The 22,069-nt window shown below is 51.2% G+C and overlaps 1 long non-coding RNA gene across 4 annotated transcripts in view; it reads right to left on the minus strand.

Moving 5' to 3' along the window:
- LOC138261917 (uncharacterized) overlaps positions 1-22,069 on the minus strand; it is a 192,671-nt gene that overhangs the window by 31,768 nt on the left and 138,834 nt on the right. The window contains exons 6-7 of one of the 4 annotated variants that reach the window (XR_011199177.1): positions 19,627-19,675; positions 19,404-19,525 (exon numbers count right to left, since the gene is read on the minus strand). The exons of the other annotated variants lie outside the window; for them this stretch is intronic. This is a non-coding gene — a long non-coding RNA (uncharacterized lncRNA). Of the gene's footprint in view, positions 1-19,403; positions 19,526-19,626; positions 19,676-22,069 lie in introns of those variants that run through there. 4 annotated transcript variants of the gene reach the window in all.

The following is a 22,069-nucleotide window of genomic DNA, read 5'->3' on the forward strand; positions in this document are numbered from 1 at the left end:
CCCCTTAGGGATTACTGGTGCACCTTTATTTACAGCTTAAACACCAGAATGGACCAACGCACATACGAAAACATTGCATAATCCCCATTAAACGATTGAATGCTGCCACAGTGTTAGAAATGGGGTCTCTAGTTGGCAGTGGCACGTGTACACACACACACGCACACTCTCTCTTTCTCTCACACACAAACTCTCAGTTTAGAAAAAAAGCCACCATTTATCTGAGCAAAACAAGACCAAAATGACAAATATCCAACATACACAAGGACAAAAACAAAATTTTAAAGATTAAATCTTAGTATAGCGATTAGAAACACAATTGCTCCAACTTAGGGTTATCACAAAGACTTGACAGAGTCGTCTCCAACAGTCCAACGACACTTGTGAGGAACTGGGGGCCGGTCATGGACTTGCACAACCACGATTACAGTACCTTGGAAACAAAGACATTACACGGAGTCAGGGGATGTGAGGCTCCACTGGAGACTGTGCGGCATTGGTTACTTACTGCCACTGGGGAGATGAAGCGTTGGTTTGTTACTGCTAGGCAGAGCAGGTGAGGCGTTGGTTCCTTACGGTTGCAGGGGAATTGATACAGCGTTGGCGGCGAGGCGTGGGTTCCTTATGACAAGGGAGGGGTCGATGAAACCAGCAGGTCAAGATGCAAGGTATTGACTTTGCGGTGTCAGAATCACACCACAGGGACACAGGTGATGTGGAGGAGTCAGGTGCCACGGACGTCGGTGAGAAGGTGCTCTGGACTCATGCTGTGGTGCAATTTCAGAGGCACTGCAGCGGTATCAGTCGCAGTCATTGCACTCAGCAGGAACCATGGCTCCAGAGCAGGCAGCGGTGTGGGGTCAAAGAGCGACTCCAGTTCCAAAGTCGTTCTAAGGTCGATGCACTTGTTTCTTCCTTGTTACACCAGAACTCACTCCCAAGGGCCTAGGGACTGGGTTTGGCACCACTTGGCAAGTCAGGACTCTCAGCAAGAGAGCCCAGGTGCTGGTAAGTGAAGTCTTTGATGTTCCTGTGCCTTCTTAACAGGAGGAAAGCTCAATCCAAGCCCTTGGACTATCTTTGGAAGCAGGGTGTAGAAAGCAAAGTCCAGGCCTTTCACTTCCAGGACAGAAGCAGCAAGCAGCAGGCCGGCACAGCAACGCAACAGGCAGAGTGGCAGTCCCTTTTACAGCATTCAGTTCTTCTTCTGGCAGAATGTCCTCAGTCCAGAAGGAGTCTAACTGTGTGGTGTCAGAGGTCCAGTACTTAAACCCATTCCAGTCTTTGAAGTAAGCAAACTGCCAAGAGAACTCTTTGTAGTGTGCACAGCCCTGCCTTTCCTGTCCTGCCCCCAGACACACTCAGGGGGCTGGAAACTGCTTTGTGTTGTAACAGACACAGCCCTATTTAGGTGTAAGTGTCAGCTCTTCCCACCACTCTAGCTAAGGAAGCCTGGGGTTGGCCATCAGGATTTGCAGGGCACACCTCTGCTCTCTTTGTGCGACTGTCTAGAGTGAATGCCCAAACTTCGACTGTTATCCTAACCCAGACGTGTATTCAGCAGAGAGTTAGAGGCACAGAATCGTTAAGCAAGAAAATGCCCACTTTCTAAAAGTGGGATTTTAAAACTTACAATTCAAAAACCAACTTCACCAAAAGATGCATTTTTAAATTGTGAGTTCAGAGACCCCAAACTCCACATCTCTCTCTGCCCCCAATGGGACATTACACTTAAAAGATATTTCAAGGCAAACCCCATGTTACTCCATGGGAGAGATAGGCCTTGCAATACTGAAAACCGAGTTTAGCAGTATTTCACTATCAGGACATGTAAAACACACCAGTACATGTCCTACCTTTTAAATACACAGCACCCTGCCCTTGGGCTTACTTTAGGGGTGACATACATGTAGTAAAAGAGAAGGTTTGGGCCTGGAAAGTAGGTGCACCTGCCAGGTCAAAATGGCAGTTTAGAACTGCACACACAGGCACTGCAATTGCAGGCCTAGGACATGTTTGTAGGGCTACTCGTGTGGGTTGAACTCTCAGTGCTGCAGGCCCACTAGTTGCATTTGATTTACAGGCCCTGGGAACACACTGCACAGTATTAGGGATTTACTAATAAATCAAATATGCAAATCATAGATAAACCAATCACCAATACAATTTAGACAGGGAGCATATGAACTATAACACTGGTTAGTAGTGATAAAGTGCCCAGAGTCCTGAGGCCAACACAAACAGGTTAGAAAAAATATAAGAGGAAAAGGGCAAAAAGTTTGGGGATAACCCTGGAAAAAGGGCCAGGTCCAACACACTGTGTGAAAACACATGTCAACAACAGTAACCAATAGAGAAATTAGAGATATACAGCAGAGGGAATAAGATATCTGTATTGGGTTAAAGCCCCATTAATATTTAAAGACTTATTAACCCATGCATAACCGTAAGAATGATATGAGCATTTCACAGTATTCTCAGCAAAAATATTTGGAAATAGTTATATAATTTTGATGTAGCACAAGCAAACCAGCTGTCACAGAGTAGCTGCCTTTTTCAGTAGTAGACCACGGACAATCGGTATGATCTGCAACTAAGGTGTCATGGGCATTGAAGATATAACTAATTTACCTTCTGGCCAAAAGGCCAATAGAAAAGCTGTCTCAGACAAACACCTCATAGAAAAAGCAGCAGCAGTCATAATGTGAGAAGTGAAATGGTGGAGCGTCATATGTCTGACTTGACTATGCATTACACCCAGGGACTTGTGTCAGTGAAAGAATGTTGTATAAAGGAGCAACAAGCAGATGTTACAGCACCATAAAGGTAAAATATGTAAGGTGCAGATCCTCTGAGGACTAGTCACACACAGGGTGGCTTAAGAAGCACATCAGCTGCAATGGCTCTAAGTGACAGACCACATGCTAGCGGTGAACCCCAGGAGACATATGACCCAGTACTGCCAAGGCCTCCCTCCAACCCCAGAGTTAACCTCCCACAGATCCCGTCACATCAACAGTCAATCATGACTTCAAACATTTAGGTGCAGTAACACTTTATATTTACAGCTTAATTTACAAGTGCAGATGTCTAGCCTTAACAGAGGCACTAATACATCTGATTTCCTAACACTATCTAAATTCTGTAGTTGCATATCTCAAATCAGTGACTGCGGATGAGATCATGACCAGCCCCAATGGTGACTCCTCATCCTGGATCCACCCCTCTGGCTAAGTGACCCGGTGTGGGTCCCTCCAAAAGGGAGAACCCCCACTCTCTGTAACCCCTCTATGTGAAAACTTTGTGCAGACAGCCCACCTGCCCGCCAGAATACTTACCTTGGGCGCCCCTCCACCCTTCAGACCTCTCCCCAAGAGCCAGTGCTAGATTTGTGCCACATGCGCATGCATGGGTGGTTGTCCCTAAGCACCTGATGCCAATGATTGCTTGCAACCCCCGCAACCGTTGATGTTGCCTTTGATTCCCTGCCAGAACCCCTCGGAGGGTCCGTGACACTGGTGTCATGCTCAAGCAGGAAAGATAAGCTGAAGTGGCCCACCAATGACGATCTCACCCTGCCACAGGCCAGCATAGTAAACCTACTAACTGCCACCCCTCGTCCCTGTTCCCCTACCGAGGGCTGTGCATCAACCAAGCCAGCAAGTTCTCCCAAAACATCTTGTTTCTAGCCCTTGACATGTGCATCCCATCCTACAAGAAGAAATGTTCGCCCTTTATGTAACCGTGGGGAACGGCGGCCAACCTGGGAGGGCGAAACAGTTTTGCAATCTTGTTGTTTATATGTTTCACCAACCTGTTCAGAGCCCTGACTGATTCACTACCCCTCCACTGCAGCCATACTTGATCAGGCGAGCACCGCCTGCAGAAATCTCTTAGCGAACCAACCGATTTCCAAAGCCACTAATTCACAAAGAAGCTGCCGTCCGCTATGAACCAAGTCATTACACCCAAGCTCAGAATGATGATGTCAGGAGGCCTGGAGCAGCATTGTGTCCAGTGCCTGTCTCAATAGTTAGAGCTACTGCCCTCCACGACTGTAGAAAGCAAGGAGGTACCCTGCATGTAATGCATGGGACACAAAGATACCTCTCGTATATAGCTCCCCACCTCGCAGCACAAAAGAATGGCTGATGACCCAAACACTTGTGATCCCCTTAGCTCCTGCATGCACCGGAAACTTCAGCACCTTTGACCATTTACTCCACTCCTTACACCAGACACCTAAGAGAAAGGTGGGAAAAGGCAAAACTTGATGAGGCAGATCACTTAAGGCATATGCAATCTCACAAAACATTTATAACAGTCTGAGGACTACCTGCCAATCCTCTGCACAGTTGCGCCAGAGAGCCCCATTGCCACTTGTGCTGTGGCTGCCCCGATTCTAACGTTCCGAACTCAGCTGGGTCAAAACCTGCTGTGGACAGAGCACACTTCAATATCCTAGAGAATTGGTACCTTGTCAGCGGGGTGCCATCTGTGTGAACTAGCATGGCCTCCCTGACCCCCTGTGGCTGATGTGTCATGAAGACGTCCGAGTTACAGACGGGACAGCACTCACTGCTGGGGGCCCTATGCCACAGTACATTGTCCCCGCTCCCGTCCTGATCCACCTTAGAATGTGGAATGTTAATCACCAGGGTCGGCAACACCTTCAACAACTGAATGTCCGCCAGCTGTGGCCACCCCGTCAGTATCCTCCCTGCTCACCAACTCACTCAACCTGAAGGCTCCATAAAAGGCAAGAGTAAATGACGCCCTAAATAGGCTGACCTCCCCGGGGGAGCTACATATGCTTCTAAGAGATCCCAGGATGTCGTCCAGCTTGACCGTATTGATGGGCTACCTAGATTCCAGATTGTCCCCCTAAAACCGCTGCAAACCCTTCAAAGACCTCTTCACCAGGAAACATTTAATTCAATCAGGGCGCCCACTCAGTTGTGCAAAGAAGGAAATTGCTGCGGGGTGGCGCCTGGCGCAAGCAACCAACCAGCCCTCACCCATAAGTACCCCCATGAATGCTATGACTGAGGGTGCAGCAGACCAATCAGATATCCCATTCTGGCCCAGGAATTCAGAATAACCATGAAAAGCCACCTCGTAGGCCCACTTGGTCCTGGGCACTAAACTGGCTGACACATGGTCTGGTAATCTTAGGCACCAATCTGCTACATTTGCTCCAGGAAGGTCGTGGGGAATGCTTCTGCTCCTGGATGGTTGAATATGAAAACCTGCATCTTAACATAGGGACAAAGCATCAGCGGCATTGTTCAACACACCAGGTACATGCTTGACTCTAAACAGCACGCTCAATTGCAAACACAGGAGTACAATTTGCTTCAGAACCCTCAGAATCATTCTGCATTTCACAGCTTGCTGGTTGATACACTCTACCACTGTCATATTGTCAGACTAGAAAACCACCTACTGATTGCGAAATTGCTCAGGCCAAACTGACAGAGCTCTGAGGAGCAGGAACAGCTCCAGATAACCAATATTTGACAGCAAGCTAGACTGCACCGAGTCCTTGGGCCAGCGCTGCACACACCATACTATCCCAAAGATGGCCCATGGCCCCAAACCACTGCCTGCACATCCGTAAAAAGACCCAACACCCCGTAGGACCTGGGCTGCGCCGGCCACATAGCAGTTCCATTAAAGTCACACAAGAATGACTCCCAAATTCTTATATCCTGTTTGACCTCACTGGAGAGCTTGGTTTGCTGATGTTTCACCTTCAATCCAGACATGGCCTTGGCAACAGAACGGGAGAAGGGGCGCCCCATGGGAGTGATCAGTAGAAACAAAATAAAGTTGCCCCACCAGTTCTTGCAGCTGATGGAGTGTGACCTTTTTAGCTCTTAGGCATGCCTGCAAGGCCAGGAGAAAGCATCAACCTTCCCCAACTGAAGCCTGGACACCCCTGCTACTGAATCCAGCTCAATCCCAAGAAACTCAATCATGGTTGCTCGTCCTACAGTCTTGCACATCGCCAGTGGGACCCAAAACTCCCCCATCACTTTCTGAAAGCTCTCCAAAGCATCATCGCAACGCTTTGAGCCGGGTGGGAGAATGAGCAGGAAATCATTGAGGTAGTGGAGCATTCACGGGTGTCCAGGCTTCTGCCTAAATACCCATTCAAGAAACATGCTAAACGTCTAAAAATAGGAACAGGACACAGAGCAACCCATCGGCATTCACTTATCAAAGTAGAAGGGTCCATCAACGTGGAAACTCAGGAGATGGAAATCCTCCGGGCGGACAGGAAGCAACTGGAAAGCAGACTCAAAATCAGATTTCACCATCAAAGTCCCAGGCCCAGCTCCCGCAGCATATGGATTGCTTGATCCAGAGAAGCGTACTTGACAGAGCATAAGGCCCAGTCCATAGTCTCTTTTACAGAACTGCCTTTGGGAGCCGACAGGTTATGAATCAATCAAACTCCCCTGGTTCTTTCTAAGGGACCACCATCAGGGGAAAACAAACAAAACCATCTAAATGGACTACGTTAAAGGGGCCCGCCATGCGGCCCAGACTCAATTCTTTTAGGATCTTCGCCCTAGCCACTCACGGGTTGGACCTGGGAGACTGATGGTTTTTACAGTGAGGGGAGCCCACATAGCCTGTTGTCTGGATCATAAAACCTTCCTTAAATCCCTTGTACAGCATATGAGCAGATGCCTGGTTAGCTTAAGTACTGAGCCAAGGGATCATTGCCACTGGGGAAGAAGTTCTGTCAAATTCAAAGTTGGCACTAGAGCTTCTTAGAGCCTTTTTCGCTGGACTTTTTGTAACACTTAGATTCTGAATGGAAGGCCTGGCCACAGAATGAACAGCAATGTTTGAATCTACAGGTTCCAGGAGGTCAGGTGCAGGTACACTGGTTGAAATCCCAGCAAGCCCTTACTTTGCCCCCACCCTCCACCTCCCCAGGCCACTGGCGGACTCTGACCCTGTCCGAAAGGGCTGACCCGTAGTACCTTGTGGCTAATACATATATTTAAGCCAAGTGATTATATCAATCTGGTCCTATCCTAGGGTGGGCCTGTTGGCTTTAATCCTGCTAAACCCCTTATCATAATTCTTCCAGGCTGTACCACCATATTGATCATCTGCATTCACAATCCTGCTAAGATAACAAGAGAGCTGTGTCCCCAGATCATTGAAACGCTCAGTCAAGATGGCTTGATAGGTCAAGAAACCCCTGACCCAATTCACTAAAATGTGGTCATCCTTCTTGTGAGCCCAATGGCCGCATTCCCTAGAATGTGCACATTCCTCACAACGCTTAACTTCCTCATTCTCAGACTAATCCACAAGCAGATCAAAAAGGGCCACGTACACCCCTTTCCATATCTTCTCCTTCACCTCCATTGACACATGCAAACCAACCACTCATGCTCAGAGCAAATATCACCCAAACCCATAGCGGATAAAGAGGGCCCAGGACCTGTAGTTGCTGCCCCTGGGCAGGGGCAGATGTCATCATAGCTGCTGCTCCCCCGTAATGGTGACACTCATTGCTGTGCTCGACGACGGTGGGATTTGTCTCAATGACTGAGCAGTAACCCCAGCAGCCTGCGGGGCCTGATTACCCACCAGCATTTATGAAGTAGCAGGGGAGTCCCCATCAGCCACCCCATTGGGCCTGAGCCCATTCACGGTGTTCTGTGGTACCTGACTGATAGGACCAGTGGATTCATAGTAACAGGCTGCACCGTCGACTGAATATGAGCAACAGGGGTTGAGGTCAGACACACCAACAGCATCAAAAATGGCTAGAGTCCTGGTTACCTGAATGTCCTGGTCATTCGTAGCCCGTCCACGTAGATCCTTCTTACGCTTCCCCTGCCCACGAGTTCTATTCGGGACCGAGAGGAATGCCTCCCTGGGAGGCACGCCTGCCCTTCTAAGCCTCTCCCTCTGCTCCCTTGGCCCCTCAGATGGCTTCTACTTTAATGATGCAATGGCCTGATCCATAGCATTCATCCTCATCAATGTTTCTGACAGCCCCTCAGTCTGGGATTACTTAGTATCACGTTGCCCACTTACAGCCATACTGATCTACCCCCAGCCTTACCCAGACAACTACTACAAAGGGAAACACTAAGGTCAACAAGATCACCTTAGCCACCAACAAAACCCACCGCCCTGCTATAACAAGGCCCCAAGTAATAGTAACAGCTCACAGTAAACCCAGGCCCAGAGCTCCAAGCAAGGTCAGGCTATCTGGAATGCAGGAAATAAACAAGTAAGGAATACCAAAATAAAAAAGTAAATAACTCAGCCCCACAAACCAAAGACCACTGTAAATGCACAAGTGTAGGACAGGCAACATCTCAGGCTAGTGCCTTTTTCCATCCACCCATGCCTGACTGCCCAAACGTAGAACTCAATGCTGCTATTGCCCACCAATGCTGGTAGGCCAGTACATTAAAACAACCAAGCATAGACCCCCCAACTTTGCAGGTTCAAAACCCCCAAAAACACTCTGAAATTTGCAAGAAAATCCTTATAATTAGCCCCCCCACAACTGCAGCACCAGGGCCCCTCCTGGAGCAGCCATCAAGTCAGAACTCGGATCAAGTGAGCAGAGCTCAAACCAGTGCAGCCCCAGGGCAAGGTGCGACTGGGCTGCTGAAGCGTTTCGTCCTTCAAAGTGCAGAGAACAAAGTGGAGCATGCCTGAAACACTTGCAAGAAGAAAAACACAAAAACAAACGCAAATAAAAACTTGCTGTGTGTACAGGAGTGTAGAGCAATGTCTATATTAGCGGTTGGCGGGTGGGATTAAAGACCCGCTTGCCGACTGTGACCACTTTTATGGGTGGGGCTTGCGCACGCCTTACACTCAGGTGACCTGGAAGCACTTGAAATGCTTCCAGGGCTACACAGATGCCCAAGACAATCCCTACACCTCACGTTGAGAGGTCAGAGGTGCGTTGCGCCCCCGACCCCATACGGGTGCCCAGCCCAGCATAAGTGGAGGCGCCCTCGATGTGGGGGAGCCTGGTGCACGTTACTCAACCACATCATTTCTAGAAACTTAGCACCTACAGCAGATGAAGAGCCACTGAATAATGACAGGTAGTTGGACCATGAGAATATTTTCTAACTAGGTGCCGGAATTGGTCTACACAAGTAGAGATCAGAACAAATGCTAAATGCAAATGGGCCTGCATTTAGGGTTAGCAATGGAGAAGGTAAAAAGGGTAAGCTAGAAACGTAGCTTTAAATTCCAAGCGTTAAAGTCCAAGATGCATCTAAGTATCTATAGTGGCCAATAGGGAATACCTTAAGGGTGTGTCAAAATGAAATGCAAACCCTCGGAAGGAGCAGAATGACAGAAAACAACAAGTGCAAAATGGGGTCCTCAACACTTTGCCAGATAAAACATCTGGATATAAGGCATGCCAGTGTTGGAAGAGATCTCACATAATGCTATCCAGAAACTGGACAAAGACAGTTGGGGTTGGGTGACGAAGCTGAAGATTGTTGGACAATATATGCTCCGGTGCTGGGAAATCAAAAATAGTGTAGATGCAGCTGGACCAACCCACCCGAAATGTTTCAAAGCCTAATGATCCTACTTCCAGCAAAGGCTTAACTAAAGGATGAATTACTGAGGTAAGAAGTCCAGTTTACCATCTCAAAGATGAACTAAAGTGAATGGCCCCTTTGTCCATATCAACTAAATTGAACAAGATCTGATTTTTTGGGGGGACCTTTAAATGGCTTGTAACACCCAGCTAGGGATTGGCTGGCTTGCAGACTCATACTGCAGACATGAACATATTCTGGAAGATCAACCTGGAGCAAGCCTACATGTCCCCGGAATATGGCTCAACAGACATAAAAGAGAATACCAATACCATAGGACAGTGTTTTGGACTGACTTCAGCATGCACAATCTGGCTGCACCTTGAAAGTCATATCCCGCTCTTTGGTAGATTACGTGCTTTGACTGGATATACTGAGACGAGAGAAAAGCATAATGAAGAAACAGTTTTGTGACATTTACACCATCATGGGTCAAGGAGCACATCAATAATTGCAAATGTTCCTAGTCCAGGTTGACATTTTGTGCACATTTGATGTATGGCTGTATCACAGCTGCAGCCGTATGTCCCTGCTCGTGCCGCATGGAGCAGCCAAACCAGGAAGTGATGGGAAGAAGGCAGCCAAGGCGGGGAGATGTGATTTGTGTTTCCGCATCTCCCTGCTTCAGATCCCCTCCAGGGTCTGCTGAGATTCTCGAGTGCAGCAGTATAAAAGCTGAGACACAGAGGGGGTGATTCCAACCCTGGCGGTGGGTGTTAAAGCGGCAGCCAACCCGCCAACAGGCAGGCGGTCCAAAAAATGGAATTCTGGGTTCATTGAAGTCATGGTAAATATGCCATATGAAATATACCAAAGAAAGAATGAACATAGTGCAAAGTATAAACATAGTCAATGAGTCCTGCACTGTCCGTTAAATAACCATAGTCCGTAGGCCAATGTGTACAAACACATGGGCAAAGCCCACACAGGAGACCGGACACCATTGGAGAGAACACTGCAGGGGCATCAGATGATAAAACTACAGGCACCTCAGGGGGAAGGGAAAGGGGGGCACCTCAGCCACATGAGTCCACGACGCCAGATCCACGAGGGGCCTCCATTCCCACTGAACCATCCTGGGGAGTGCAAAGCCACAGTCTCTCAAGTCTCTACAGTGGGAGGGTTGCCCACTGGGCCACCCTGGGGAGTGCAAAGCCACAGTCTCTCAAGTCTCTACAGTGGGTGGGTTGCCCACTGGGCCATCCTGGGGAGTGCAAAGCCACAGTCTCTCAAGTCTCTACAGTGGGAGGGTTGCCCACTGGGCCATCCTGGGGAGTGCAAAGCCACAGTCTCTCAAGTCTCTACAGTGGGAGAGTTGCCCACTGTTACATCCTGGGGAGTGCAAAGCCACAGTCCATCAGATGGATAACCGACTCCACTGGTATTGGAGGAGGCATGGTGCCCAGAGTGCTTCGTGAACACCTGCTCGACACAGAACCGGCACTGTCAATGGACCAGCGGTGCTTGAGATGGAGGGCCCAGCGGAGCTGTGCTTGAGACGGCGGTGCCCAGCGGAGCGGTGCATGACAGGAAGGGCCCAGCGGAGCGGTGCTTAAGACGGCGGTGCCCAGCGGAGCGGTGCTTGAGATGAAGGGCCCAGCGGAGCGGTGCTTGAGATGAAGGGCCCAGCGGAGCGGTGCTTGAGATGAAGGGCCCAGCGGAGCGGTGCATGACAGGAAGGGCCCAGCGGAGCGGTGCTTGAGATGGCGGTGCCCAGCGGAGCGGTGCTTGAGATGAAGGGCCCAGCGGAGCGGTGCATGACAGGAAGGGCCCAGCAGAGCGGTGCTTGAGATGAAGGGCCCAGCGGAGCGGTGCTTGAGATGAAGGGCCCAGCGGAGCGGTGCTTGAGATGAAGGGCCCAGCGGAGCGGTGCTTGAGATGAAGGGCCCAGCGGAGCGGTGCTTGGGACGGCGGTGCCCAGCGGAGCGGTGCATGACAGGAAGGGCCCAGCGGAGCGGTGCTTGAGATGAAGGGCCCAGCGGAGCGGTGCTTGAGATGAAGGGCCAAGCGGAGCGGTGCTTGAGACGGCGGTGCCCAGCGGAGCGGTGCATGACAGGAAGGGCCCAGCGGAGCGGTGCTTGAGATGAAGGGCCCAGCGGAGCGGTGCTTGAGATGAAGGGCCCAGCGGAGCGGTGCTTGAGATGAAGGGCCCAGCGGAGCGGTGCTTGAGACGGCGGTGCCCAGCGGAGCGGTGCATGACAGGAAGGGCCCAGCGGAGCGGTGCTTGAGATGAAGGGCCCAGCGGAGCGGTGCTTGAGATGAAGGGCCCAGCGGAGCGGTGCTTGAGATGAAGGGCCCAGCGGAGCGGTGCTTGAGATGAAGGGCCCAGCGGAGCGGGGCTTGAGACGGCGGTGCCCTGTTCAGCGGTGCTCTTCACGGCGGGGCCCTGTTCAGTGGTGCCTGTCTTCACGGCGGGGCCTTGTTCAGCGGTGCCTGTCTTCACGGTGGGGCCTTGTTCAGCGGTGCCTGTCTTCACGGCGGGGCCCTGTTCAGCGGTGCCTGTCTTCACGGCGGGGCCCTGTTCAGCGGTGCCTGTCTTCACGGCGGGCCCTGTTCAGCGGTTCTCTTCACGGCGGGGCCCTGTTCAGCGGTTCTCTTCACGGCGGGGCCCTGTTCAGCGGTGCTTGTCTTCACGGCGGGGCCCTGTTCAGCGGTGCCTGTGTTCACGGTGGGGCCCTGTTCAGCGGTGCCTGTCTTCACGGCGGGGCCCTGTTCAGCGGTGCCTGTCTTCACGGCGGGCCCTGTTCAGTGGTGCCTGTGTTCACGACGGGGCCCTGTTCAGCAGTGCCTGTCTTCACGGCGGGGCCCTGTTCAGCGGTGCCTGTCTTCACGGCGGGGCCCTGTTCAGAGGTGCCTGTGTTCACGGCGGGGCCCTGTTCAGGGGTGCCTGTCTTCACGGCGGGGCCCTGTTCAGCGGTGCCTGTCTTCACGGCGGGGCCCTGTTCAGCGGTGCCTGTCTTCAAGGCGGGGCCCTGTTCAGCGGTTCTCTTCACGGCGGGGCCCTGTTCAGCGGTGCTTGTCCTGTCTTTCAAGGGAGCCAGACCTGGCCAAGACTCCCCGCTTAGTCGCCCTCCGAACTTGCGGTTGCGGGGCCCTCCTGTGATGGAGTCTTGGGCCCGTGGGTGTCGTCCGTCACACCCGGAATGGGGCTGGTGGGGCCCTCCTGGTGCGCTCGCCTGCTGCATTTCTTCTCCGCCCTGCTGCCCTTGCCCTCCTTCGCTGCAGCTCTCTGGCCCTTGCCCCCCTTAGATGATGTGGCAGGTGACGGGGCAAGGCCACTCTCCTTGGTGCCAGCCATCTCAGGCTTGTAGCGCCGGCCCTTATTTCTTTTTGTCCTCTTCCCAGGGGGTGGGCTGGCTGTCCCCTTGCTGCTGGGCGATGTCCCTGCCCTAGGAGCTGGTGGACTCCAATAGCCCTTCACTATGGTCATACTAGATGCAGGGCTGGTGGTGGCTGAGGTGCTCTTTGGACTCTTACCAGATGGAGGGGGTGGGTCAGTGGTTGGAAAGAGGTCAAGGTTGGAAAGGAAAAGCAATTTTGAAAGACGGGTAGGTGTAGTGGTTATGGGAGTGGAGGAAGAGGATGTGGTTGTAGGAGAGTCAAGTGTGCTGTCTTTGGGTGCAGGTGCTTGTGACGTAGGCTGTCGTGAGGTGGATGGCTGTTGGGTGGGTGGCTGCCTGCGTTTGTGTGGTTTGGAAGAGGGGGTGACAGACACACTGGGAGAGGACACAGGGGACGTGTAAATGGCAGTGGGGGTGGTGGCTGCACGTGTGCGGACTGTACTGGAGGGTGTGCTGGTGATGGAAGTACTGGCTGATGGTGGTGTGCATGCAGGTGTGAGTGGAGACGTCACAGGGAGGGAGGAGGGAGATGAGGAGGTGGGGGACACAGAGGTGGTAGTGACTGTTGGCATGTCTGCATCTGGATGTTGCTTGGGTGAATGCTTGTGTGATCTGTGCTGCTTATGTCTGGATGAGCTGCCCTTGGGTGTTGAGGTGTGTGCAGGCTGGTCTGATGGTGTGGATGGGATAGGCAGAGGAACAGGAGACTGGGACTGGGTGGAGGGAGTCAGAAGAGGGAGGCTGGAGACAGGGACAATGGCTGCCGTCAGTGCTGAGGCCAGAGCGTTGAACGATCACTGATGGGCAGCCTGACCCGAATGAATGCTCTCCAGGTATGCATTGCTCCGATGCACCTCCCTTTCTACACCCTGGATGGCATTCAAAAGGGTAGACTGCCCAACAATGATGGTCCTCAGGAGGTCAATGACCTCCTCACTGAGGGCAGCAGGGGTAACTGGGGCAGGGCCTGAGGTGCCTGGGGCGAAGGAGATGCCCGCCTTCCAGGGCGAGCGGGCACGGAGCGAAGGCTGAGGGGCTGCTGGGAGGGCGGGGCTGGTGCGCTGGGTGGCGGCTGTACCTGTAGTAGCGGTGGGCACGGATGTTGCCGCCACCGCAAGGGAGCTCCCTTCCGAGGACGTGTCGGTGTCGCTGACGTCTCCACGGGTTCCCGTTGTGGAGCTCCCCTCGCCCTCCGTCTCACTGGTGAACTCGGAGTCTGTTGCATGGCCCTCCGGGGCCATGTGAGATGCAGCTCCCTCGTGCGCCGATGCCACTTCTCCGCCGCCTGATGATGCTAATGCACAAATGCACAGGAAGACAAAGAAAATGGGGGGGTGGAGAAATAAAGACAGGTTGAGTGCATGCATTGGCCACACCGTTGGCGGAGAGGACAGACACAGAAGCCCCCAGCACTACGCTGCGCAATCGGGGTACACTACTCAGTTGTTGTGACTAGGCCTACACGTCTATGGACGACAAATGCACACATGGGTGATGCAGGACCATGGATAGCTGTCCTTGGCACCCTACAGAGGTGGCGGGCGGGGGCACAGGATCATGCCTAACGGAGGGGCCTAGCCTGCAGAAAGCACCCTGGGCTAGAGTTACCCACAGCCCTCCTCCCCAACCCAGACATCTCGACTGCGCGCAAAGATAGCAGAATGTGCAGATACTCACCCCCTTGTGTCTGCTGTGATGTCCTCACGCGCCCATCCAAATCGGGGTAGGCCACCGCCAGGATCCGGGACATCAGGGAGGTCAATTGGCGGCTGGCACCCCTCCCACGTTGGGAGGCCATCCCCAGCTGGGACTCGGCGGTCTTTCTGGTCCCGCGGCGGATGTCGTCCCACCTCTTTCGGCAGTGGGTGCCCCGTCTGTTGTGGACCCCCAGGGCCCGGACGTCCTTGGCGGTGGCACACCAAATTTCGATCTTCTGATGGGCGCTCACCTATGTGACATGTACAAGGAGGGAAAGGAAATATCATCAGTTTTCTGCATGGTCGATGTGAGTGGCCCCCCCTCCCCAACCCTGCCATGTGGCACTTGCTCTCATCTGTCGTGCGTTGCACTCCTCATTCGCTCCCCTCCCCACCATCTTACATCCACCCCACTCAACACAGGCATAGCCCATACTATGTGCTCCCAGTGTACTTACCTGTTGGTCTGGAGGACCGTAGAGTAGCGCATACTGGGGGAGGACCCCATCAACAAGTTTCTCCAATTCCTCAGATGTGAAGGCAGGGGCCCTTTCCCCAGTCGCAGCAGCCATTGTCTCTTCTAGACCGAGGTCACAGCAGCACTTGCAATATAGGTCCTCTCCTGTGGATGATCAGGTCTCGAGTGATTAAGCAGATAGAAAATGGCGGTCACGCCCGCGGCGGTGCGTACTGCGGCGGTGCGTACCACGACCGCCGGCGCACATCGTCATTGGCTCATGAGACCCATAGGCTTCAATGTTAATAAATGCGGCTTGGCACCGCGGTCTTCGACCGCCTACCGCCACGGTGTGCCACGCCAGCGCAGTGACCTCACATCCCACTGTCACACTTCACAGGTCAGGCAGCCGCCATTTCAAGGGCCCACATGGCATAATTTATACTGCGTCACACAGGCCTAGGCCGTGCATTGCCACTCATACAAGCCTTTCTATGCATTATGAATCTTTTACTGTGCAAGCTGTGTGAACGAACCTGTGGTTTGCTTGACTCTGTGCTCCATGTTGTCCTTCCTAGGCACCGTCCGCTGGGACTTGCGAGGAGAAGGATGAATCCTCCCGTGTACTGACCGCTGGTGGACCTGTCGACAATGGAAGAACGACATATTATACTTAGATACAGACTTGACAGAGCCACTATACATGAACTGTGTGCCCAGCTGGAGCCAGACCTGATGTCCCCCATCCGCCAACCCACAGGGATTCCCCCTCTGGTGCAGGTTCTGTCAGTACTCCATTTTTTGGCAAGTGGGTCTTTTCAGACAACAGTGGCCATGTCATCAGGGATGTCTCAGCCTATGTTTTCTAAGGTTTTGTCCAGAGTGTTGTCTGCCCTGATGAAATACATGCGGAGCTACATTGTTTTCCCTGAGGTGGATGAATTGGCTACAGTGAAGGGTGATTTCTATGCCCTTGGACATATCCCCAACATCATTGGTGCCATTGATGGGACCCATGTGGCTTTGGTTCCCCCCAGTGGAAGTGAGCAGGTGTACCGAAACAGGAAAAGTTATCATTTGATGAATGTCCAGGTGGTCTGTTTGGCTGACCAGTACATCTCCCATGTAAATGCCAAGTTCCCTGGGTCTGTGCATGACGCGTACATCATGCGAAATAGCAGCATCCCTTATGTCATGGAACAGCTACAGAGACACCGTGTGTGGCTAATAGGTGACTCTGGTTACCCCAACCTGTCGTGGCTACTGACCCCAGTGAGGAATCCCAGGACAAGGGCAGAGGAACGGTACAATGAGGCCCATGGGCGTACTAGAGGATTATAGAAAGAACCTTCGGCCTCCTGAAAGCCAGGTTTAGGTGCCTGCATATGACAGGTGGATCCCTAATGTACTCACCAAAGAAGGTGTGCCATATCATCGTGGCCTGCTGTATGCTTCACAATCTTGCTTTGCGACGCCAGGTGCCTTTTCTGCAGGAGGATGGTCCAGATGGTGGTGTTGTAGCAGCTGTGGAGCCTGTGGAGAGTGAAGAGGAGGAAGACGACGGGGACGACACGGACAACAGGGATACAGTCATACAACAATATTTTCAGTAGCACACAGGTATGAATCATCCACGCCATTTCACAATTACTTAAGGCCTCCTGCGTCTCTACTGTCTGTGTTTCCTCCCAGTTCCTTTTAACTGAGTTGTGACTTCCCCTTCCCTTTTCAGAGCTGTATGACCCACTGCGTGACTTCTGCTTTGTTTGCCCATGGACTACAGCTTATTGACCTTGGTATGTTGTCATCACAATGTAACTGGACATTATTGCACCGTTATGTGTAATACATTTGTGAAAAATACAAGCAGACTCCTGTTATTTTAAGTGCAATACTTGATTTATTTCAAGTGCTACATATAGGTACATGATGGTAAAACGGTGATGGGTGGGGGTGGAGTAATGTCCATGGCAGAGTCCAGTTCTCAGTTTCACAGGTGCATTGTCCATATGCCTGTGGAAGGATGGAGCAGGGGCAGTTTAAGGTTGGACAGGGTGACAATGTGGGACAGTGGGATGACATCAGGGGGAATCTTATGCTGGCGGGGGTCTTGCAATCCTACTCTGTCTTCTTGTGAGATCTCAGGTTCCGCTTGCGGGGTGGTTGTTCATCAGCAGGAGGTGGGGTTCCGGTGGCCTGTTGTTGTGTGGGGGCCTCCTGTCCACTAGCGCCGGCGGAGGTTGTAGGCTGTTCCTGGTCCAGGCTAGTGACAGAGGCCCTTTGGGGTGCTACATGGTCCCGCAATGTGGTGACTATCTGGTTAAGGGCCAGGACTATGGTCCCCATTGCGGAACCAATGTTCCTCAGTTCCTCTCTGAACCCCATGTACCGTTCCTCCTGCTGTGCCTGGATCTCCTGGAACCTGGCCAGCACCGTCGCCATCGTCTCCTCGGAGTGATGGTATGCTCCCATGATGGTAGTGAGGGCCTCTTGGAGAGTGGGTTCCCTGGGCCTGTCCCCCCCCTGTCGCACAGCAGCCCTCCTAGTTCCCCTGTGTTCCTGGGCCTCTGTCCCCTTTACGGTGTGCCCACTACCACTGCCCCCAGGTCCCTGTTGTTGTTGGGGTGGTGGGTCAACCTGGGTGCCCTGTAGTGGCGGACACACCACTGATTGACGTGTCCTGGAGACAGAGGCATGGGCCCGCTGGGTGGGAGCTGTGCTGGTGTTACCAGAGGGGGTTAGGTCTGCTGTAGCCTGTGGCTGTCTGTGGGGAACCGACTGTCCAGAGGTCCCCGATGGTCCGGGCTGGTCATCTGGGTCCAGGGAGACAGAGCTGCTGTCATCGCTGGGGGCCTCTTCTGGGGGTGGGATGGACATCTCTGTACCCTCCGTGGCGGTGTGGTGGCGTTCGGGTCCTGCAGGGGTATAAGGGTATGGTTATTGCTTCTGTGTGTGGCATTTCGTGTGATGGGTGGGTGTCCGTGTACCCAAGTGCAGGCATTCCCTTGTGGGGGCTTTTGTGAGGGTGGCTTGTGGGGGTGATGTGTGTGTGCAGTGGCCGTGCTTTGGTGATGGGTGTCCATGCTTTGTGGTCGCATGCAGGGCTTGGTGTTGGGATGGGTGGGTTGTGATGGTGGGACATTTGCAAGGAGTTGGTGTGAAGGGGGAGGGGGTGGGGGTGAGGGTGGGGGTATGTGCTGGCATGCAGGTGGGGTGGGGGTGGGAAGTAGTAGTTAGCATTGACTTACCAGAGTCCTTTCCTCCGCCTACTCCTGCGAGGCCTTCAGGATGCAGGATGTGCAAGACTTCCTCCTCCCATGCTGTAAATTCAGGGGGAGTAGGTGGGGGTCCGCTGCCAGTCTTCTGCACCGCTATGTTGTGCCTTGATACCATGGAACGCACCTTCCCCCGTAGGTCGTTCCATCGCTTCCTGATGTCCTCCCGATTGCGTGGATGCTGTCCCACCGCGTTGACCCTGTCGACTATCCTTTGCCATAGCTCCATCTTCCTAGCAATTGTGGTGTGCTGCACCTGTGCCCCGAATAGCTGGGGCTCTACACGTACTATTTCCTCCACCATGACCCTGAGTTCTGCGTCAGAGAACCTGGGGTGTCTTTGGGGTGCCATGGGGTGGTGTGGATGAGGTGAGGGATGTTGTATGTGTTGTGGAGTGTGATGTGTGTGGTGGTGTATGGTGTTTTGTGCGTTGTAATTGTGTGGGTGATGTTGTGATTAGCCTCTGTGTGATGGTCTACTCTAAGCAGTGCTGTCTCTCTCTGTCCTTGATTCGCAATTGTGGTCGTAGGGGTTTGTGGGTGATGTGGGTGTGTGTTTTATATTGTCTTAGGTGTGTGGGAGTGGTGTGTATATGTGTCTCAGGTGTGTGTGTTTCAAATTGTCCAATGTGGTTGTGTTTTGTAAGGGTGTGTGTATTTCGACCGCGGCGGTGTGTACCGCCAATGGAATACCGCGGTTGAAAGACCGCCGCGTGGATTCGTGGGTCGTAATGGCAAGGGCGTATTTCTGTTGGCGTGGCGGTGGAGGTTTGGTCATCGCCATTTTTTTGCTGACCTTTGCTGTGGCGGACTTTTGTGGTTGTCGGGTTTTTGGAGGTTTTCAGGTAGCGGGTCAGAATGACCGTGGCGGTTTACCGCGACCGCGGCGGTGTTATGGCGGTCTTCTGACCGGCGGTAAGCGCCTTTTACCGCCAGGTTTGGAATGACCCCCAGAGTCTATTGTGTCCGTAGTTGTCTGCAAAAAGGCAGTATTACTTACTGCATCGCTGAAGGCCCTCTGTTCTTCTGGCGACTTTCCTCCATTGTGAATCTCCTTGTACTTTGTGATTCCTGCTATGGCCGGTTAGCTGCTTCTGTCTCCCTGGTGTTCCTCAGGTTTTCCTTATCTCCCAGGTTCCTACGGAGTCAGAAAAGGTACAAGAGAGTTTATCAACAGCTTACCATTTTTCTAAGTTGGTAAGGTGCATGATTACTATACATTGTTGGATACAAACTTACCGTCCAGTACTGTGATTCCACAACCTTTTGTGGCTGATGGTTGTTTGCCCTGCAAACGAAGGACAAGACTGTTATTTAGTATTTTTTCTACTGTGACACAGTAAGTGCTATCTAAAGACTATTATTTCTCAAATGTTTCTGGTGCTCCATGAGTCATTATTCCAATCCCTACACTTACGGATATTTGCTTTTGCAAGACATTGAAGGAATGATTTATTTCAGTGTCTAGTCGATCACAGACTCCTTAAATTTTAAGGTAACTTTGGGTGTGGTAGTAAAATCATAGTGGTAGTGACTATCTGGGTAAACTCACGATGATATTCAAACACTGAAGGGATCTGTAGTACAGAGAATCGAAGCAGTCATCTTGAAGTGACCTGCCCGACACCATCATTGTTATTTTATCCACTTCCCCTTTCTCCTGGGTACTGTTCTCGTCTGAAGTTATATTTGCATCTCAGGTGGTTGCTGCACCAGGGCAGCACAAGGAACCAGCTTCTTCCATTTACATCTCACTCCCACAAGATTACATAACCAAAATTGGTTGTGTTCAGATGTTACAGAATTACATGCCCATGTTTGAAATACTTGTCTGAGCAAAATGGAATCCCATAACCTCTCTTTGGTAGATGGGATTAATGCATTAGTTTCTCTACAAAATGAAACCAAGGATTTACAACAGGCTGTACAACAATCTCACACTGAACAGAATCAACCCTGATGTACAAGGTGATGCAGGGCGAGCAGGTGCTAGAACCAAAACCTATAACTAGTTCCGCCGGGAATGCTTGCACCAAGTTTATTCTCAAATCACCTACTTGTGTTTATTCCGGCTCCCAGTCATCAGATGCTGAAGATGGCACAGCAGATGAGGAGAGAGCATCAAACCCTGCATACAAAGTTCCATTGGCCCTGTGTGAAAGATTGTATGGGGGAATATCAAAATGTACTACCTTTTCAAATCAATGCCAGTTGCACTTTATGTGCAAATCAGCTTATTTTCCGAACAATTAATCTCAAGTGGAGTTTATTCTTTCTTATCCAAAGGGAAATGCAGCTATATGGTCAATACAACTGGTAGAAAGGGACGATTTAATCTTATAAAATGATACCGATTTTAAGGCTGAGATGAGCAAACTGTTTGATAAACACACCTTTATGCAATCAATAGATACTAAATCATTAAATTCCAAACAAGGAAATAAGGATCTCATTACTTCCCTGACCACGTTCAATAGACTTGTCGCTGACTCTGGCTGGCCTAGGGAGGAGAGAGCTTCTTTGTTCCAAAGGGGCTTAAAAGAAGATCTAAAATATTTATTGACTCAGATGGTTGTTCCACCACAGGACTGTGACATTCTTATTGCTCTAGTTGTCGGTTAGATCACAGATTGGGAGAAAGAAAATCTGACAATAGAAGAGTACAACCAAGAATATACATCACCTGTGAGAAAAAGACAGAGAGCATGCTGATAGATTAAATGAAATCCATGCAAATTAGGGGAATCAGTTGTCCTATTTCAATGAGGAAACACAAAGATACAGAGATAGGAAACTTTGCCTATTTTGTGATAGGGCTGCCATTTCCTTGGGATTGTACCAGAAAACCCAAAGAAAGGTGTAGAATCACGTCAACAGCCTCAAAGGATGTGGGAAATGCTTAAGCCCGGTGACTGTAGAGAACCAATTAATGGGCAATTTAGGCAAAAATGTATTTTCAGAAATAGGCAATACTATCTATGAGCTTTCTGGTACTTGTACATTTGAAATGGCAACCTAACTACAGTACTTCTTTAGATTTGTTGATTTATTCTGGTGCCTTGCGCAACTTAATAGATTTGTCTTTAGGCAAGGAGTTGAGTATCCCTATTGTGTTCAGAGACAAGGTTGATAATATTCACAAACCATAGATAGTAGATAGATTTTGTCGAGTCCAGTTGTCTCCCAAATTATACAAATGCCTTTGAGGATGGCTGATGATCAGCAGGAGTCTATTTGTTTTGATATAATCACTGTTGCTTAATGTTGCGTCATCTTGGGAGTAGTAAGGTTATACCAACATAATCCTTTGAACAACTGGGCCTCTGGGACAGTAAGTAACTTTCCCATCTATCCACTGTCAGCAACATTGTTTACAGAAGACTCCTTTAGGTCAGAAATATTCAGGGCACCCTTGGGGCAAATGATTCAGACATCCCCATGGAATACACTGGTTTGTCAGAAGTATTCGATAAAAAGAAGACAACTGTTTTATCCTCCCATAGAACCTTTGACTGCAGGACTGACCTCCAGCCTGCGGTTCAATTACCACGTAGCAGGATTTATGCCCTAACAGAGCAAGAAAATCAACATTTAAAGGTAATTTTAAACAACCAATTGGAAATTAGGTTCTTCTGCCCATCCCATTCCCCGGTGTCTTCTCCTTTATTTTTCATCCCTTAAA

Source organism: Pleurodeles waltl, chromosome 10 (genome assembly GCF_031143425.1).
Source record: "Pleurodeles waltl isolate 20211129_DDA chromosome 10, aPleWal1.hap1.20221129, whole genome shotgun sequence".
NCBI classification, from domain to species: domain Eukaryota; kingdom Metazoa; phylum Chordata; class Amphibia; order Caudata; family Salamandridae; genus Pleurodeles; species Pleurodeles waltl.